The sequence below is a fragment of the Triticum urartu genome, chromosome 3 (genome assembly GCF_003073215.2).
Source record: "Triticum urartu cultivar G1812 chromosome 3, Tu2.1, whole genome shotgun sequence".
Taxonomy (NCBI): Eukaryota; Viridiplantae; Streptophyta; class Magnoliopsida; order Poales; family Poaceae; genus Triticum; species Triticum urartu.
Genome location: NC_053024.1, coordinates 244,503,272 through 244,523,775, shown reverse-complemented (window position 1 = coordinate 244,523,775; position 20,504 = coordinate 244,503,272).

Below are 20,504 nucleotides of genomic sequence, written 5' to 3'. Positions count from 1 at the left end.
AAGCTACTCAAAGCATAAAACAAAAGTCCCTTACTGACCATAAGCCAAAAGGAATCAGAAAATACAATGGCAACCATGCGAACATAGCAATTATCGTTAACAGATTCAGACTTAGAAGAAAACTGGAACATGGCAAAACAGATATCAGGTAGGCATGTTTACGAGCTCGATGCACTCACCACAAGGCATTGCATGACAATCTAAGCATATACCCAGCAAGTAGACATGGCATAGAAGCTAAACATGGCAAGACCAACAACATAGCATGCTCGGATCAACTACAACAAGCTCGACAAAAATGCTTAACATGTAAACATTCTACCAGCAACATTTTATAGCAAAAGTAGAGCTCGATTGTGTCAAGCTAGGTTGCTCCATAAATGCAAACAAAGACATGGACGGATAGAGCACCACAACATCTACAAAACATGCTCAAAAGAGGCATGGATCACTCTGTAGCAACAAGAACACATGGCATAAAAATAATGACAGGGCAAAGACTTAGTATATTTCTAAGTCCCTGGAATCAGCAAAATTACGAGGGCTACTTTGCATGCTTGTGCTAGTAACCACAAAGATCACAAAGATACATGCCATACACCCCTGTAAAGAGGACATGGAATACTTCAAAACACATGTAGAGCTCAAGTTCATAGGAGGCACACATTAATCATGGCAAAAATGACAAAAGTCCAATTACTGATATGAATCTGAAACTAACAGAAACTAGCACTCTTCCAACATCATTTAGGGCATCAAGATGAGCTCAAATGAACATGATGCAATGAGATGAAATGAAGTACTCGTCGAGACGAACAATTTTATATGCTACACGCCCGAAACGGAGCCACGGATGATGAGTTATGATGCGATGAAAAATGCACAAAATTACTAGAAATTAGGGCAAAAGTCAACCGAGGTCTCCAGATCTAGATCTACATGCTTCCCGAGGTGCTCGCCGGAGCACTGTAGCTAGCCATAGTTCCTGTTCGCCGGAGAGGAAGAGGCGGCCATGGACTTGCCGGAGAGAGAGGTCGCCTGGGCGGTCGGAGTTGTCATCGGGCGGCGAGGTGGCGAGGACGGGGCGGCGAGGCGCGGTGGTGCGGCGCCAAAGTTGGGTCGGCGGTGAGCGAGGAGCGTCGGAGCGGTGGTTGCAGGCGCGGTGGCGCGCGGTCGCCGATGCAGAGGCGGGACGAGGCGACGCGGCGAGGAAGAGGCGGCTCGGGCGGCGAACGGGGCGCGGCCCGGGAGGCGGCGCAGGAGGGCCGGCGCTGGGCCTCCGGGGCCGCAGTGGAGGCGGCGATGTGGGGCGGTGCGCTAGCGAATACCGGCGTGCCACGTCGCGGCGGCGCGAGGAGGTGGAGGGCTAGGGCTTCGTCCGGATTTTCGAGGGAGAGGGACCTTTATATAGGTAGGAGGAGCTAGGAGGCTCCAAATTGAGCACGGTTTTCAGCCACGCGATCGCGATCGAACGCTCTAGATGATGGAAGGGGTTTAGGTGGGTTTTGGGCCACGTTGGAGAGGTGTTGGGCTGCAACACACATGAGGCCTTTTCGGTCCCTCGGTTAACCGTTGGAGTATCAAACAAAGTCCAAATGGCACGAAACTTGACAGGTGGTCTACCGTTAGTAAACCAAGGCCGCTTGGCAAGTCTCGGTCCAATGCGAAAACGTTTAACACCCGCACACGAAAAGAGGTAGAAAGGGACACCGGAGGATATAGGAGCGCTGGAATGCAAAATGGACAACGGGGAAAATGCTCGGATGCATGAGACGAACACGTATGCAAATGCGATGCACATGATGACATGATATGAGATGCATGACAAAGACAAAAGCAACACGAAGGCAAAAACCCAACAATGAGGAAATATCATAACTTAGTGCCAGAAACGGCAAGACTTGGAATACAAATATGGCAACTTACATATGGGGTGTTACAACACTCCACCACTATGAAAAGATCTCGTCCCGAGATCTAGGACTGGAAAAACTCTGGGTACTCAGAACGGAGGTGGTACTCGCGTTCCCAGGTGGCTTCACGGTCGGAATGATGTGACCACTTGACTTTCAAGAATTTGATAGACTTGTTGCGAGTCTTGCGCTCAGTTTCTTCAAGAATAGCAACTGGGTGCTCATGATAAGACAGGTCTTCTTGGAGATCAATCTCTTCAAAGTTGATGGTGCGGTCAGGAGTCTTGAAACACTTGCGGAGTTGAGACACGTGAAACACGTCATGCACGTTTGCAAAGTTGGAGGGAAGCTGAAGTTGATAGGCGAGATCGCCTCTTTTGTTGATGATCTTCAAAGGACCCACATATCTAGGGGCAAGCTTCCCTTTGATACCGAAGCGACGAGTACCTTTCATTGGAGAGACGCGGAGGTAGACACGGTCTCCAATCTCGAAAGCCAAGTCACGATGCTTGCTATCATAGTAACTCTTCTGGCGCGATTGCGCGGCTTTGAGATTTTAACGAATGACTTTGCACATTTCTTCAGCCTGTGTGATCAAGTCATTGCCAAGAAGTTGGTGTTCACCAGTCTCTAACCAGTAAAGAGGAGTACGGCACTTCCTGCCATAGAGAATCTCGAATGGGGCCTTGCCCGAACTCGCTTGGAAGCTGTTGTTGTAGGAGAACTCGGCATATGGAAGACAATCTTCCCACTTCATACCGAAAGAGATGACGCATGCCCTGAGCATATCTTCAAGAATCTGATTGACTCACTCGACTTTGCCACTAGTTTGAGGATGAAAAGTTGTGCTGAAGCGAATGTTAGTGCCCATGGCCTTCTGAAAAGAATCCCAGAACTTAGAGGTAAAGATGCTGCCACGATCTGAAGATATCAAATGCGGAATGCCGTGCAAGGATACAATCCTGGAGGTATATAGCTCTGCCAACTGAGCTGCTGTGATAGATTCTTTGATAGGAAGAAAATGAGCCACTTTAGTGAGCTTGTCAATGACAACGAAGATAGCATCATTGCCACGCTTGGACTTTGGAAATCCAGTCACGAAGTCCATCTCAATATGGTCAAACTTCCATTCTGGAATGGCAAGAGGTTGGAGGAGACCAGCTGGTCATTGTTGTTCTGCTTTCACTCTTCTACAGACATCACATTCATTCACGAACTGAGCAATCTTGCACTTCATTCGAGTCCACCAATACGACTGCTTGAGGTCCTGGTACATCTTTGTACTTCCATGGTGAATAGAGAGGAGTGAATTGTGAGCCTCGTTCATAATGACTTTACGAAGGTCACCTTTAGGCACAACAATGCGATCCTCGAAGAATAGAGTATCCTTGTCATCAAGGCGATAGCACTTGTACTTGGGTTGACTCTTGGCAATCCCAATCTTCACCTTGAGGAATCCTTGAGGAATAACTTGAAGATTGAGTTTGCGGAAAGCTTCACAAAGCTCTGGTTGGTAAGGCTTGAGAATCAAACTATTGCAGTAAGCCTTCCTGCTCAATGCGTCAGCAATTACATTGGCCTTCCCTGGAGTATATTCAATACTCGGATTATACTCTTGAATCATTTCGACCCAACGAGTCTGCCTGAGGTTGAGGTTTGGCTGAGTGAAGATGTACTTGAGACTCTTATGATCAGTGAAGATGTACACTTTTCTTCCCAACAAGAGATGTCTCCATGTTAAAAGAGCATGGACAACTGCCGCCAACTCGAGGTCATGAGTGGGGTAGTTCTTTTCATTGGGCTTCAACTGGCGAGAGGTATTGGCCACAACTTTCTTCTCTTGCATTAACACTGCACCAAGACCTTGAAGGGAAGCATCACAGAAGACCCCGAACGGTTTGGATTCATCAGGAGGAGTCAGAACTGGAGCAGTGACTAATTTCTCTTTCAGGGTGTTGAAAGAAATGTCACATTCTGGAGATCAAATGTACTTCACATGTTTCTGGAGAAGGTTGGAAAGAGGCTTCGCGATCTTTGAGAAGTTCTCAATGAACCTTCGACAATAGCTTGCGAGCCCAAGGAAGCTACGGAGTTGCTTCACGTTCTGAGGTGGTTCCCAATTCACAATTGCAGACACCTTCTCAGGATTAACAGCTATGCCCTTGGCGGAGATGATATGCCCAAGGTAGAGAACCTCATCGAGCCAAAACTCGCACTTTGAAAACTTGGCGTAGAACTGATGTTCTCTGAGTTTATCCAACACCAATCTCAAATGCTTGGCATGATCCTCCTTGTTCTTGGAAAAGACCAAAATGTCATCGAGGTAGACCAAGACGAAGTCATTTGTTTAGGCGTTGAAGATGAAGTTCATCATGCGACAGAATGTTGGAGGAGCATTGACGAGGCCGAAAGACATGACAGTGTATTCATATGAACCATAACTTGTTCTGAATGCTATGTTGGGGATATCTTCTTCACGAATGCGAATCTGATGATAGCCCATACGGAGATCAAGCTTGGAGAATACTTGAGCACCTTTGAGTTATTCGAAAAGCTCATTGATGTTGGGAAGTGGTTACTTGTTCTTTATGGTTTTCTTGTTCAATGGACGGTAGTCGACAGAAAGTCGGTCCGTTCCATCCTTCTTCTTGACGAAAAGAACACCACAACCCCATGGAGAAGAACTTGGTCAGATGAGACCCATACGCTCTTGAATATCGAGTTGCTTCTTCAGCTCCTTCAACTCTTCAGGTCCAAGCTTGTAAGGACGTTTGCAAACAGGCTCCGTGCCAGGCTCAAGATCGATGACGAATTCAACTAGCCAATGCGGAGGCATTCCTGGAACTCTTCTGGAAAGACGTCTTGATACTCACAAACGACTGGAATCTGAGAGATGGCATCCAGCTCGCCCTTCTCGTTGAGAGAAAACAGTCGGATGGTATCATCACAAGCAGGAAAGACGATTACATCCTCAGACGAATGTGTCAAGTGAATCTGCCTGGCAGCACAATCAAGCTGAGCCTTGTGTTTAGAAAGCCAGTCCATTCCAAGAATAAGATCAATATCCGAGCTACCAAAGACAATTGGAGAAGCCAGAAACTTGAAGTCGCCCATCATGATAGAAATATCCAGGACCATCATGCTAGAACTCAAACGCTTAGCCGGAGAAACAACTTGCAATGCTTTAGGTAATGCCTTATTACCAAAGTTGTGCTCCGATGCAAATGGGAATGACATGAAAGAATGTGATGCACCAGAGTCAAAAAGAACTTTTGCAGGGATATCGTTAACAGGAAGGTTACCCATTGTGACATCTGACGAGTCCTCTGCCTGAGCTTGGAAAGAAATCCTTGAGGAATAACTTGAAGATTAATGGGCTCCTCGATCACGTACTCGTATCCCGGCTCTACCCAAAGCAAGAACACAAGAAAAGGGACAGACAATCAACCATGTGCAATGCACAAACAACATGATGCAAAACATGGCATGATATGCGGGATGTGATATGCGATGCATATGCATGTTTCGGAAAGGAAAGATTGAACCTGGCCTCAACTTGCAAAACCAAGAGTGCCACTAGAAAGATGAGTTGATTTCGGTCGAAATCGATATAAAGATCACCGGAATCGGATGCACGGTTTGCAAATGGCAAGCAAAACAAATATGGCACCGATTTGCGATTAACAGCACAAGGCCATCTAAATGCATCAAGAACAACAAGCTACAAAACTCTAACATAACAACAAAATACATGACAGGGATCCACTCAAGATGCTTGACAAAAGATGAACACTGAGCTAGGGCTAATTCGCTCAATAGAAGGTTCAAACAAGCATGGAAAAAGTGCAAAAGATATCAGGTTACAGACTTAGCGAAAATAACAACAAGTCTGGAATTTAACATCAGGAAGCAATCTTTAGAGCAAGATAACAACATTCTACAAGATCATATCATGGCAAAGCAAGGCATGGAATTAAGCTACTCAAAGCATAAAACAAAAGTCCCTTACTGACCATAAGCCAAAAGGAATCAGAAAATACAATGGCAACCATGCGAACATAGCAATTATCGTTAACAGATTCAGACTTAGAAGAAAACTGGAACATGGCAAAACAGATATCAGGTAGGCATGTTTACGAGCTCGATGCACTCACCACAAGGCATTGCATGACAATCTAAGCATATACCCAGCAAGTAGACATGGCATAGAAGCTAAACATGGCAAGACCAACAACATAGCATGCTCGGATCAACTACAACAAGCTCGACAAAAATGCTTAACATGTAAACATTCTACCAGCAACATTTTATAGCAAAAGTAGAGCTCGATTGTGTCAAGCTAGGTTGCTCCATAAATGCAAACAAAGACATGGACGGATAGAGCACCACAACATCTACAAAACATGCTCAAAAGAGGCATGGATCACTCTGTAGCAACAAGAACACATGGCATAAAAATAATGACAGGGCAAAGACTTAGTATATTTCTAAGTCCCTGGAATCAGCAACATTACGAGGGCTACTTTGCATGCTTGTGCTAGTAACCACAAAGATCACAAAGATACATGCCATACACCCCTGTAAAGAGGACATGGAATACTTCAAAACACATGTAGAGCTCAAGTTCATAGGAGGCACACATTAATCATGGCAAAAATGACAAAAGTCCAATTACTGATATGAATCTGAAACTAACAGAAACTAGCACTCTTCCAACATCATTTAGGGCATCAAGATGAGCTCAAATGAACATGATGCAATGAGATGAAATGAAGTACTCGTCGAGACGAACAATTTTATATGCTACACGCCCGAAACGGAGCCACGGATGATGAGTTATGATGCGATGAAAAATGCACAAAATTACTAGAAATCAGCCACACGATCGTGATCGAACGCTCGAGATGATGGAAGGGGTTTTGGTGGGTTTTGGGCCACTTTGGAGAGGTGTTGGGCTGCAACACAAACGAGGCCTTTTCGGTCCCTCGGTTAACCGTTGGAGTATCAAACGGAGTCCAAATGGCACGAAACTTGACAGGCGGTCTACCGGTAGTAAACCAAGGCCGCTTGGCAAGTTTCGATCCAATCCGAAAACGTTTAACACCCGCACACGAAAAGAGGTAGAAAGGAACACCAGAGGATATAGGAGCGCCGGAATGCAAAACAGACAACGGGGAAAATGCTCGGATGCATGAGACGAACACGTATGCAAATGCGATGCACATGATGACATGATATGAGATGCATGACAAAGACAAAAGCAACACGAAGGCAAAAACCTGACAACAAGGAAATATCATAACTTAGTGCCAGAAACGGCAAGAGTTGGAATACAAATATGGCAAGTTACATACGGGGTGTTATATGTGTAGATTGTCGGGGGTTAACCCCTCGACCTTAGATAAAATTGTGAAGCTCTGTTTAGGATTGTTTAGATTATATTTGTCCCCAGCCTCCGAAACACCGATTGGTTGTGCACCCCCCACCCCCTCCTCCCCGGGAGAATATCATGTGCCCCCACACCTTAGATGCTATATGCTGATACGAGTTGCTTGGAGCTTGTAGATCTAAGATATAACAGCTCACAGGATGTCTTAATATTTTTACAGGAAACCTTAATGAGTTTGAGAATTGCACACATTTTTTACAGAAACTACTCAAATGCCCTTGGATCCCTCAGATGCCCTTGGATCCCATATCCAACGACCTCAAAGCTTGTATCACTGTAGCATCTAAGATGAAGGAGGACATCATATTCTCCTGTATGTAAGAATATCATGTGCTACCACACCATAGATGCTTGGGTGATACAAGCTCTTTGGAGCCTTTGGATTTGTGACCCAACAACTCCTCGGTGTTTTGAATGTTTTTTTTGCAGAAAAGCCCCCAAAGACTGATTACAAGCAAAAAGACTGCTCAGATGCCATTGGATCCCAGATCAAACGATCTCAAAGCTCATATCACCGTAGGATCCAAGCTGCGAGAGCACCTGATGTTTTCTCACACGAGAGAATATGAGGTGCTCTCGCACCGTAGATTCTATGGTGATATGAGTTCACGGAGATCTAACATCTCACAGTAGAAGGTTTGAATGTTTTTGCAATATACGCCTGAGAGAGTTTGGGAATTGCGCAGAAAGTACAAGTACTACGCATGTGGCATCTAATCACAGATCATACGGCCTAGATGCTCGTATCACCGTAGCAGCTAATTAAGCTATGGGGAGCACCTAATATGAGCAACAAGGAGCCTTTGGATCCAAGATGCAGTGGCACACACGAGGCCTGAATGTTTTATTTGCAAAAAACCCTTGGAGAGTTTGGAAATTGCACATAATTACAAAGACTACTCCCAAGCCATTGGATCTCAGTTCCAACGATGTAAAAACTCGTATCACCATACCATCTAAGTTGCGGGGTGGATGTGGATATTCTATGCCATTGTCATTTTTGTTCGTAAACTTGCAAAATACGTGTAACTCGTGTCGTTACTTGTCTAATCACGCAAAGTGTTTGTTCAAAAAAACCATCCTACACTAAAATATCGGAACAACAAACGGGGTCCCACTTATCATTGATCAAATTTGGACCTAAAACTAACAAATATGAAAGACGAGATTCGAACTGGCAACCTGGACTACAAAGCGTAAGTCGATAGCCTGAAACAACAACGGTTGTTGGTTTTGTCCCATAACTTGATTTTATATAGTATTACGTTGGGTAGAGTAGAGGGAGTGCCTCGTCAACACGTGCATGACCGTTGACTCACTTACTGGTGGGTCCCAGGTCTGCGATCTCTCTCTCCTCTCCATCGTCTAACCTTTAGACGCATGGGCACACATGAAGAGTGGCGCTACCTTGCTGTGGTGTTATTATAACTAAAAAAGCTTGGAAAATAGAAGAATCACCTAGAACAAGAGATGTTGTGGCTGGTCGAGACGGAGCTGACCACACCTATCCTCCGTGCCATGTTAGCATGATGAAGCTGTGTGGCCAGTGGAGTATTTTCCATCAATTGGCTGGGTCCCGAGGTAGAACCATAGGTACTACATCTGATACAGTATAGTTTTACACGCGCATTTTTCCTCCATGCCAAGACGTGGCACACCCTACCATGCAGTTTCGGGGTCCTCCTGGGTGGTGCACGCATATATTCTTCCTTGCCGAGACATGGGACGCCCTACCGTGCATTTTCTGGGTCCTCCTTGGTCGTAGCGCCGAAGCAAGTAAATGAGTCGTCAAATCACGAAAGACCACCTTTCCTGCCGAGTACATCAGCGAAACACGGTGGCTAGCTAGTTGGGCTAGTACGACCGATTAGCTAGGCCACTTCCACATTTGTTTTGTTACCCCTTTTTTTATCTCCTTGCCGCAAGGTAAATATAAAATACCCACCGCGGCGTTGCTCTAGTGTTTGGGTGCGGCTGGATTTTTAATTTTTTGATTTACGGGAGCAGGCACGGCAGGATTTTTAATTTTTTGATTGACGGGAGCAGGCGCGGCAGCAATTAGTTATGATGACTCTGCCTATAAAACCCACTGCTCCCTCATGTGAGAAGTCGTCGACTGGTGTTTTCCCCTGGTGAAAACCAAAAGATTTCGCTCTCATCTGCTGGCTCCCTCCGCCTTCCCATAGATTGCATTGCCTTTCAGCCGTTTCTCCCCCTTTGCTTCCTCTCCCCATTGCTTCTACCTGGTGCCATGGCGGCGCAGCAGATCACGGAGTATGAGGTGAGGCACCTGACACAGGAGCTCCAGGCCAAGGATGCGGAGCTCAGGCCCAAGGATGTGGAGCTCCATGAGCTCAAGGAGGATAGGAGTGCCATGCTCCTCCGTTATGTGCGGGAGTTCATGGAGCTTCAAAAGCGGCAGGCATCCACCACAAAGATACTCGAGGCGTTGGCGGTGTTGCTGCAGAAAGCGGGAGATATGATAGGCCATCAGGGGAGCTGGCTGGAGCGTGAGTGGGCCGATCGTGACAAGGTCCGGGATCGCCTCAGCCACTTGGTGGACCAAGTTGCCATGCACGTGTTGCGGCTGCGTGATGCCTACTGTTGTGCTAGCGCGACCATGCCAGCCGTCGGGCTAAACCTGTTCGACCACCCCATCGACTTCAATGAGCTGCGGCTTCCTGACCTGGTCTCCTTCTTCACCTATATCTCCGAGGAGCTGAGCCGTCTCTGCGTGATGGTGGGGGAGGAGTTGTACAAGGAGGGGTTGCGGGCTGCCATCACCATTGCCGAGCGAATCCTATCAGGGCTCCGTCACCGGAATCCATTCATGACATTGGACATCGTCTTTGACAAGTTGGCTCCCGTCGACCGGGAGCGGGCTCTACGGGCGGTTGCACCCTACATCACCAACGTCATGCGCCTCGAGAAGCAGAGGGACTTTTATGGTGTTTAGGAGTCCTCTGCATGGGAATGTCCATGTCTCGGCGCAACATGACCATTGGATCAAACTCAGATGGTGCAGATCAGTCAGTGCAGCACAAAGCGTGTGGGTGTGTTTGGTTGCATTTTCGTCTCAATATAGTTGTTCCCTCTTCGTGTATTTGGGTTAACCTACTAGTGTGGACTCATGCACTCTGCCAAACACCCAAAAGTGGGTCAAGAATGGAACTTTTGCTCCCATCGCGTGCACCCTTCATACACCCTGCCTAACACTTATCCGTGCTTCATATGGTTCATGTTTCGTGGAGTACTGTAGCGATGTACTCTCCGTGCGTTGTAGACCTAGTTATGTTAACATTGATCTCATCGTACATTCTCGACCGGACAATCGAAAAAGCAGTACTACTATGTTACATTACTGTTCATATAGTTGACATGCGCACAACATCATTTGTTATCGTCATATCTTACTACACTAGCAACAAGATTATGTAGTACTGATGTATGAACCACTGCACATGCCTAGTATTAGGAGCACTGTGTGTGTTAAAGTGGCTGCCGTGTTTCTCACTCCTCCGTCGTAAGAGTGGTAACGCTTGCTGTAATCATTTTTTCTTTAGAAAAACAGTGGACACGCTCTACTGTGCCGAACCTCCTCGACGGTCGTCGGGAACCTTGCTACTCACTTTCGCTGACGTGTGGGACAGCCACCATCGGGGTCCACCAGCCATGAACTAAATTACTCCGTAGTAGAGTGCCCAACTGCACGGTAGACTACCCCGATCGAAGCGCCACAGTAATGCCCAATGAGCTGTCAAATCACAAAACCTCCTCCTTTCCAGCAGTAAGTTGGACGGACGCAGCAACCATCATCTCACTCTTCTCTCTCAACTTCCTCTCTTGAAGAAAACCCCCACTCGCTTCTCCCTCATCTTGTTACTCATTTCTTCAAGAAAATCCATGACCTACTTCTTCCATTGTTCTTCTCTCCCAAAGAAGGAAAGGTGAGTGCATCAATGGTGTTGATTCTAGCCAAGGCCCAGTCTTGCAACCCCGAGACTGATCCTATAACTCCCTCTTTGTTCTTCTTTTGTGTTTTTGATTATGGTTTCTTTTCTTTTATTTCTATTTGACAGTTTCTTGATGGACACTGGAGCACCGGCCGAAGTGATGTCTATGGCTCTGGCAAAAACCGTCGAGGCTCATGGTACGAAGAAGCGCAAGCACCCTGCCGAGACTACTGCAGACAAGCTCAAAGCCATCGCCCTGTCCAAGCACCCCTCTCCGGGATCCCTCATTAAGCAAGTCCAGGTAATATCTCTTCTTGACAATCTTTTTCTCGATCTTGATCATGTTTTTTCATCTAACACGCAGTACTAGTACTAGTAGTACAACTTTCTAGGTGATCTTGCATGTGATTTTTGTGTGCCAAATGACGGTTCCAAATTCCTCTTTTGACCAAAACATGCGAGAGGTTGACACTGATTTCTTATAGATTACTTATGAACATTAATGCTACCTTTGAAGAGGGTATATTTGCCTCAGTAACTTGTGTTATGGATATTGCAAGTAATCCCCCTGCTCTCATGCCTTTGAAGACATGTTCTAGTGTCTTTGTTCACTCATTTCTGTGCGTATATGTAGTCATATATGGAGTAAAACATCGAAAATCATCTTATATTTCTAAACAGAGGTAGTAATAAAATATTTGTTTTCTGTTTGAATTAGAACCAGGTCCGCGGTGGAGATGAAGTTCTCAAAGTCATGTCATGTTAACTGTAAGACCCGAGGATGAGTTCTGCTGCTAAACTATCCAGTTGTTATGTCCTTGTCGCCATGTGTCATGTACTAGTGTTTTTCTGTAGCATTGTTGTCAGGCTTGTTCTCGAGGTTGTACTTGACCACAACAATTTCGTGGTTGTGCCTTCGATTACGAAGGGTGTGGTTCTTGTAAAGCTTCCCGACAAATTTGATGCGGCCTATCTTCATCGTCATGTTTATGAGTGGAAAGACCACTTTGTTAGGTTCTCCAAGGTTGATAAGATGGTGATGGCGCCGGTAGACATCTCTCACGAAGTCCATGGCCTAGTCAGGTATGCGCGGTTCGTCCCATAGGTTGGTGGCAAGAAATAGTTTGCAGAGTTTAATTAGTGCAACTTTGCTTGTCTATAGTAAGTACTATTGTTCAGTACTTGATTTGTGTTTGTGAACCCTGTATTGTTTAGTAGTGCCGCTTTTGGTGTGTGGTGAGTCCTAAGAACAGTCTATGTTAATGTCTGTCCACTCAATTAAGTCTGAATATTTTGAAGTATCCAGATCATCTTTTTTGTGAGGACGGTTTATCAATTATGGTTACACTCCATTATCTATATGCATTGCAGGGTTTATCACACCCACCGGGATTTCCAGTCCCATGGATGTTCGGTCCATACGATTTGTCACATCCTTTGGACTATCCTACTTGTGGGAGTAGGCGAGGGCCCTACATGCCACGCGTAGTTGGAGAATCAATCTTCTGTTCAGTACTTCAACATAGTGATTTCCTGGTAAGGATTCACTCGTGTCACATCAAGTAAATCTTATTGATTTACTGTCTAAATCTTATTGATTTAATGTCATATTTTCTTCCTTTTGCTACAATTTTACGATGCAGGTTTTGCCATGTGACATTCATCACAGAATAAACCGTTTGGTTTGCTCTACGATGGCCATTTTTGCGGGTTTCACTTCTTATGTCGTGTCAGTAACGAAGGCACTGTCCATCACTTATATTACTGGAAAAAAATTGGATCAGCCTGTTGTCTGAGTACAAGCTGAATCCCTATGATGAACTACAGTTTGGTTTAACAAACACACCACAATTAGTCCTTCTCGTATTTAAAAGAAATGAAGTAAAAGACTGGATCACGGTCACAGAGCCTAGTCAAGTTAGAAAGCTGGTCATAGCAGACCAGACATGATCACCGCTTGTAGGATCAAAAGTATGTCTAGAGGGGGTGATTAGACTACTTGACCAAATAAAAATCTATCCTTTTCCCAATTTTAAGTGTTGGCAGATTTTAGCAACTTAGAACAAGTCAAGTAATCAACCTACACATGCAAGTCTAAAGAGTATAGCTGCGGAATGTAAAACATTGCGCATGAAGGTAAAGGGAGAAGTTTGGAGGGAGCAAACGCAATGTAGACATGGATATTTTTGGCGTGGTTCTGATAGGTGGTGCTATCGTACATCCATGTTGATGTAGACTTCAACCCACGATGGGTAACAGCTGCGCGAGTCCATGGAGGGCTCCACCCACGAAGGGTCCATGAAAAAGAAACCTTGTCTATCCCACCATGGCCATCACCCACGAAGGACTTGCCACACTTGGGTAGATCTTCACGAAGTAGGTGATCTCCTCGCCCGTACAAACTCCTCGGTTTAACTCCACAATCTTGTCGAAGGATCCCAGGTGACACCTAACCAATCTAGGAGACACCACTCTCCAAAAGGTAATAGATGGTGTGTTGATGATGAACTCCTTGCTCTTGTGCTTCAAATGATAGTCTCCCCAACACTCAACTCTCTCTCACAGATTTGGATTTGGTGGAAAGATGATTTGAGTGGAAAGCAACTTGGGGAAGGCTAGAGATCAAGATTCTTGTGGTTGGAATAGAATATATTGGTCTCAACACAAGAGTAGGTGGTTTTCTCTCAGAAAATGTATGCTGGAAGTGTAGGCACGTTCTGATAGCTATCTCCACAAATGGAGGATGGGTGGAGGCGTATATATAGCCTCCACACAAAATCTAACCATTACACACAATTTACAAAACTCGGTGAGACTGAATCATGAAACTCGGTCGGACCGATTTAGTTCAAAATGTGAACGTTAGAATTTTTGGTGGGACCGACATGTCAACTCGGTGGGTCCGATTTCATTAGGGTTAGGGCATAACGTAATCTCGGTGAGACCGATCACATAAACTCGGTAGGGCCGATTTCTGTAATAGGCAAATAGAGAGTTGGTCAGGCAAACTCGGTGGGACTGAATCACTCATTTCGGTGAGACCGAAATGTTACGAAAGGGAAACAAAGAGTTTGCATTGTGAACTCGGTGGGACCATTCGCTCATTTCGGTTGGACAAAAACGTTACGAAGGGAAACAGAGAGTTTGCAATCCCATCTCGGTGAGATCGAGATCCCTATCGGTGAGATCGAAGTGACTAGGGTTTCTGGCAGTGGCTATGTTGAATGAACTCGGTGGCGCCGGATAGATAATTTCGGTGGGGCCGAGTTTGACTTTTGGTTTGGGACATATGTGGATATGAGAAAGTGGTTGAGGGCTTTTGGAGCATATCACTAAGCATTTTGAGCAAGCAAGCCATTAAGCAACACCTCATCCCCTTTTAATAGTATTGGTTTTTCCTATGGACTCAATGTGATCTTAGATCACTAAAATGAAAATGTAGAGTCTTCATCTTGAGCCAATAAGTGTCTGTAGCATTTTGAGGGGTCCACATTCCTTATCCATGCCATGCCAATCATTGAACTTTCTGAAATGATTATCTTGAAATAGCATTAGTTTAATGAGCTATATGTTGTTAGGAATTAAAAAAACCACCCAGGGATAGTTGTATATTCAATCTCCCCTTTTTTGGTAATTGATGACAACATACAGATCAAAGCTTTGACAAATGATAATAAGATTGAAATACATGATTGCTTTGAGAAGTATGTGATAAGAAAGAGCTCCCCCTAAATTTGGGCATTATTTAAAATTTGCTTTTGAATGCAAATGCACAATCGATTAGGATCATGGGTTACTCTTCCATGTCACATACATCTTGGTGGAGTGCTCAAAATGATAGAAAGTAAAAACATGCACTCATCACCAAGCAAAGTGAATGATCATACAGGAGATATAAAAGATAACTTCATTCAAGCACAAGCATTAATGTATGATATGATCAAACACATGATCATATAAGTATCTCACACACATAGACATAAAGTAGTAAGCAAGCACACAAAAGTATCAACCAAATAGCAAGAGAGACAAAAGAAGCAAAAACACTCTCTCTCTCGAAGCCTATGATATATACTTTCCTCTCCCTTTGGCAACAAGTTACCAAAAAGTTTGAAAATGCGTAGTGTTATGCGTCTCTCTAGGCTTGATCTTCGGGAGCAGGTGTTGAGAGGACTCCAAGGACGAATGCATCTGTTGAAGTGGTTGGAGCTGGTGGAGTTGCAACTGGAGGTGGCACTAATGCTATGGCTGCAGGTGCTGATGTAGTTGCTCTTGTGTCAGCCATGGGTACTGCAGCAGATCTCTGACATCTTGGCACTCTTTGAAAGGCATCTGTGGTAGCCTTCCCTTTCCTCTCCTCAACTTCTTCCTGGAGCTTCTCAATTGTGTATCCATCTCTATCACTTTAAGATCAAGATCATAGAACTTGGTTTCAATGATCCTTTCCAAGCTCTCTTGGTTTTGAGTCAGGGTGCTCGAGCCCTTCTCTATCCTCAAGGTTGCTTGAATCATATATGCAAGTTGATCTTGTTTGGTTTTAAGGAACACTTGAGATGCCTCCTCAACACTTGGCATATTTGCAGCTTTGTCAGCCTTTGCTTTCTCTCTCTTTTCTTGTGCCTGCACACTTGTAGGATCTTCTTCATTCATGACAACAGTGTTGTCCTCAAAATCTTGTCTCAAGGGTAGATGATCCTTGTCCAAAAGATATGTGCATGTGCCCATCTTGGAGTTGATGAGCACCTGAATATGTGGAGCATACCCACAAGATCTCTTTTGATCTGCAGTTGTCCTCTTGATTGTTTCCACAATCTGGCTCATGACTTTAAACTTTTGGGGCACATCAAACAGTTGCAGCAAGTTGATAGAATGGCCTCTGATCATATTGTGATCTCCATATTTTGTCAACAAAGTATGCCTCAGAATGGTGTTGATGGTGGCCAATCCAGAAAGAAATAGTGAACAGACCCAAGCTTATGAGTTTCCAATGCTTTCTCTGGAATCTCCTTGTACATGTTGGCCATAGAGTTGTGGTCTTTCTTCTTCTTGGCATAGACATCCAAGTCATCTTCATGCTCTTCAAGGGCATTGATCAATTTAGCCCACTCATTAATAGTTGATTGGTAACTTGTACCTTCAGGCATCCAAACAATTCTACCATCAGGATAGAAGTGTGTTGTGGAGTAGAATTGCATAATGAACTCATCATTCCACTTAGTGAGCTTGTGACCCACAAAGTCATCTACTCCACAAGATCTGAAACTTTCATGCACTCCTGGAAAATGGTCATCATTCTCATCGATGTACTCCCAATCAGCCCCCTTCATATCACACACAATGGGCTTCTTGTCAAGCAAGATGGTCTCATAGAAATCCTGCTACTCTTTGGTATGGAACCTGTAGTCCACAGCAGTCCTTCTTCTTGCAGCATATGGATCAGATTGTCTCCAAAGTCTAAGACCTACATCTTTCCTGATGTTCATGTCTTCTGCCACTGGATGGCTGTCATCATGATCTAGAATCTTAGGTTTGAGCTTCCTAAGCACTTGGGCTTCAGCATATTATTCATCAATCTCAGGCACTGGGGCCTTGTTCTTCTCAGCAGCTGGAATATTTCTTGTGCTTCTATTGGGCTTTGAAGTCTTTGAAGCTTGAGCAGATGCTTTGGGGGCAGTCTTGGGCTTTGAAGGGGCAGCCCCAGACTTGATGGCATCCCACATCAGCTTTTGAGTCTTTGATACTGGTGCAGCATCCTCTTCCTCTTCTTCATCTTCAGCTAGATCTCTCATCATAGAGGATCTACCAATGACTCTGGCAGTGGTCTTCTTGACCCTCTCTTTCCTTTTCTTACCCTCTCCAGCAGCCTCTTCAGCATTTGACATGGAGGTTTCAACAGTTGAGGCCATGGCCTTTAAGGTTGGCACCCTCTTTGCAGGGGCTTTCTTGTGCATACCAGGCTTGGTGGATGCAGCTGAGCCAAACTCCTTCTGAACAACCCTTTTCTTGGAGCTCACTTCTTCCTCGGCAGCAACATAGTCCTCATCCTCTGAGTCTGAGTTTCTCTTCTTTCTTGTCCTTGTAGCTACCTTTGGCAAATTGCTTGGAGTGCTCCTGCTGCCATCATCATAGCTGCTAGAGGGACTAGTTCCCTCACTCATGTTCACTTGCTCTTCTGACTTGTTTTGGCTATCACTCTGATTAGACATACTGGCAAACCAAACTGATAGTAGACCTTGTGAATAGATATAGATGAGGTAGAGTGGATGAGCATCACAAAATCCAGAGTTTTCGCAAAACAAATGAGTCAAAAACTTAATTTTAGTTTTCCAAAGAAACCATTTAGGAGCTACCGATTTGTTAAACTCGGTGACACTGAAGCAATTTTTGGAGTCTAAACTAGTGAAATCGGTCACATCGAGACACCGTTTGGTGACTCCGAGATTGCTAGGGTTTCACTTAGAGTTGAACTTGGTCACGCCGATTTGCAACTTTCGGTCAGACAGAAAAGTGCAAGTGCAATCGCCTAGGCCAAGTCGGTGAGACCGACTTCCACAACTTGGTCGGTCCGTGATGAGTTCGGCAAAAACCTAACCCTACATTTTCAAATCAAATCTAATCTATGGGATGTTCTGCTGGACAAGATGATCTCAAACGTAGCAAGAAACATGGCATTGACCTTGTGCTTAGAATCGGAGGTAAAAAGAATGCACAAGGGGTCGAACTCATACCCTAGTTCGGCGATGAGCTCGCTACAGCAGCGTTGAAAATCGTTGACGGCGATGAAGACCAGTGGCTGGAGGTCGCTGGCGATGAGAGACGATCAAGAGACCCGAGGCAGCAGAGCAGGACACGCGTGGGGTGAAGGGTTTTGGAGAAATTTCCAAAATTCGCCCTGATGGTATATATATCCTGACCCTGTCAGTGTGACCGAGTGGAACAACTCGGTGGCACCGAGATGTAGAATCGCAAGCGGTTACAGCAACTCGGTGTGATCGAAATGTTCTAATCGGTTGCATCGAGATTGAAAATATAGATCAACTCAGTGAACTTGGTTAGACGAAAAAGGGTGAATCGATCAGACCGAAATGCACAGAGAGGTTTTGGAAGTTTAAGTCTATGACGAATCGGGGACTCTGAGTGCTCCTCACACAAAGTGTTCGAATCTGATTAGATCAAAATTTGTGATGTAGCATGAATAGAGTTTGAGATGAGAAAAGCATAGATAGCTAGAGGAAGTTCTTAGGAATTCTTGTCCATCCATTTGGCAAAGAATAAAAGAGCCAAACAATCAAAGCAGCAAATGGATGTCCTCGAATGAGTAAAATATGAATCAACATGCTCACACAATAAAATGGCAAATGAAATATGTGGCAAAGCATGCACAAACACTCTAGCATCTATCAAGCAATTGGCGATGAATAGGTCATCTATATATGAGTATATTGACTTAGAAGTCAAATGAGAACATTTGATCATAGGTCATACTCATCGTTTAAGCACAAGTGGGGTTACCACTTTTATATAAAGCGTTGTTGTGTTCACACCACTAGAGTTGCTTTAGCTCAATATTTAGAGTAAATCCCCCCCTAGATGTGATATCCCCCCTAAGAGGGATGAACTAACCTTGGGTTTTGTCGATGATGACTTCATGTAGATGTTGAAGATGTGGATGCTCAATGTTGGTGTAGATCATTCAGAGCAATACTTTGGAGTGAGTTGCACTTTCAATACCTACACAGGTTAGTCGCACAAGGAACAAACAAAGATATCCATGGAGATAGAATGAAGTTCACACAAGATGATGCCCATGAAAGCATTAGGTCACCTTGTCCCTTGTCTTACCAACAAGAGGGTTTGTGACTCCTTGAGCTAGTGCAAGATGTGGAAGTTGTTTGCACTTGTCCTCGCCAAAATGATATGAATGAAGTTTGTTGGTGGAGTCACCCTCAAGAACTCTCTAGTTATTCTTCTTCAGGATCCACATCATCTTGATGGGAATCCTTGGAGTTGTAGTCGTACTTGATGAAGTAGAACTTGATGTAGTCTTGGGAACCCACTTGACCAAGGTCTTGGGAGGTTCTTCAAATGCATCAATCTCCTCTTGAAGCTTGTCCTTGCCTTTTTTTCTTGTGGTCTTGTGGTGGAAGATCACTCGAGCTTGTGTCCCTTGGAAACAAGTAGGATCATACTTCTCTTGTAGAGGAACAAACTTCATCTTGGGGTATTGATCTTCTTCCCACTCAACTCCATTGTCATTGAACTTTCGTTTAAAACCAACACCTTGATTCTTTCGGTGTCTTCCTTGCTTGCGTACAATTTCCTCAAATTTCTTACTTCTGCCAAGGCTCTTGTAAACACCTTTCTCTATAATTCCCTTCAATGAGTTATTTTCTTTCTCAAGTGTAACTTGGCTAAGAGAATCATTAGTGGAATCAAGAGAACTACTAGAAGCAACAAGGTTGGATTTAACATGATTATTGTTACTACTAGAAGAAGAATCTTTCTTACTCTTGTTGCTAGACTTTACTTGTGGCATGTAAGTAGACAAGAGTAAATGCTTGGCAATGTAAGAAGAACTTTTCTTGTGAAGATCATCATTGATTGCTTTTAAGAACCCATGCTCTTGCTCAAGGTTTAGTTTTTCAAAGAGTAGCTTCTCATGAGTCTTTAAAAGCTCTCGATGATCTTCCAAGGTAGTTTCATGAGCTAACTTAAGAGTATTTAGTTCTTTAGTTAGACGCTCAATCTCCTTCTTATCATCATCATTCGTTTCATTTTGATTATCATGATTAATAGCAATTTCATCATAGTTTTCATCACTGGAGTTATCAACAAGTAAATCATCATCACCTAGCAAATCATCTTCATCACTATTGAAATCAACATACTCGGGGTGTGATACCTTTGGGCCTTTAGCCATGAAGCATCTCCCAATTCCTTCATTTGGTGAGTCAAATATGTCGTAGGAGTTGGTTGACACAAGTGCTAGACCGGCAACACCTTCATCTTGAGTATATTCGGAGTCAAAGTGATAACTTCTCTCGGAGTGATTGTCGGAGTCGGAACCGGATACCCATTCACCAACATGAGCTTGATGTCTTCGTTTTTTATAGCTCTTTGATGATTTGTCCTTCCTTTCCGAATCCTTCCTTCTCCTAGAGGTTCTTCATTCATAATGATCATCTCTAC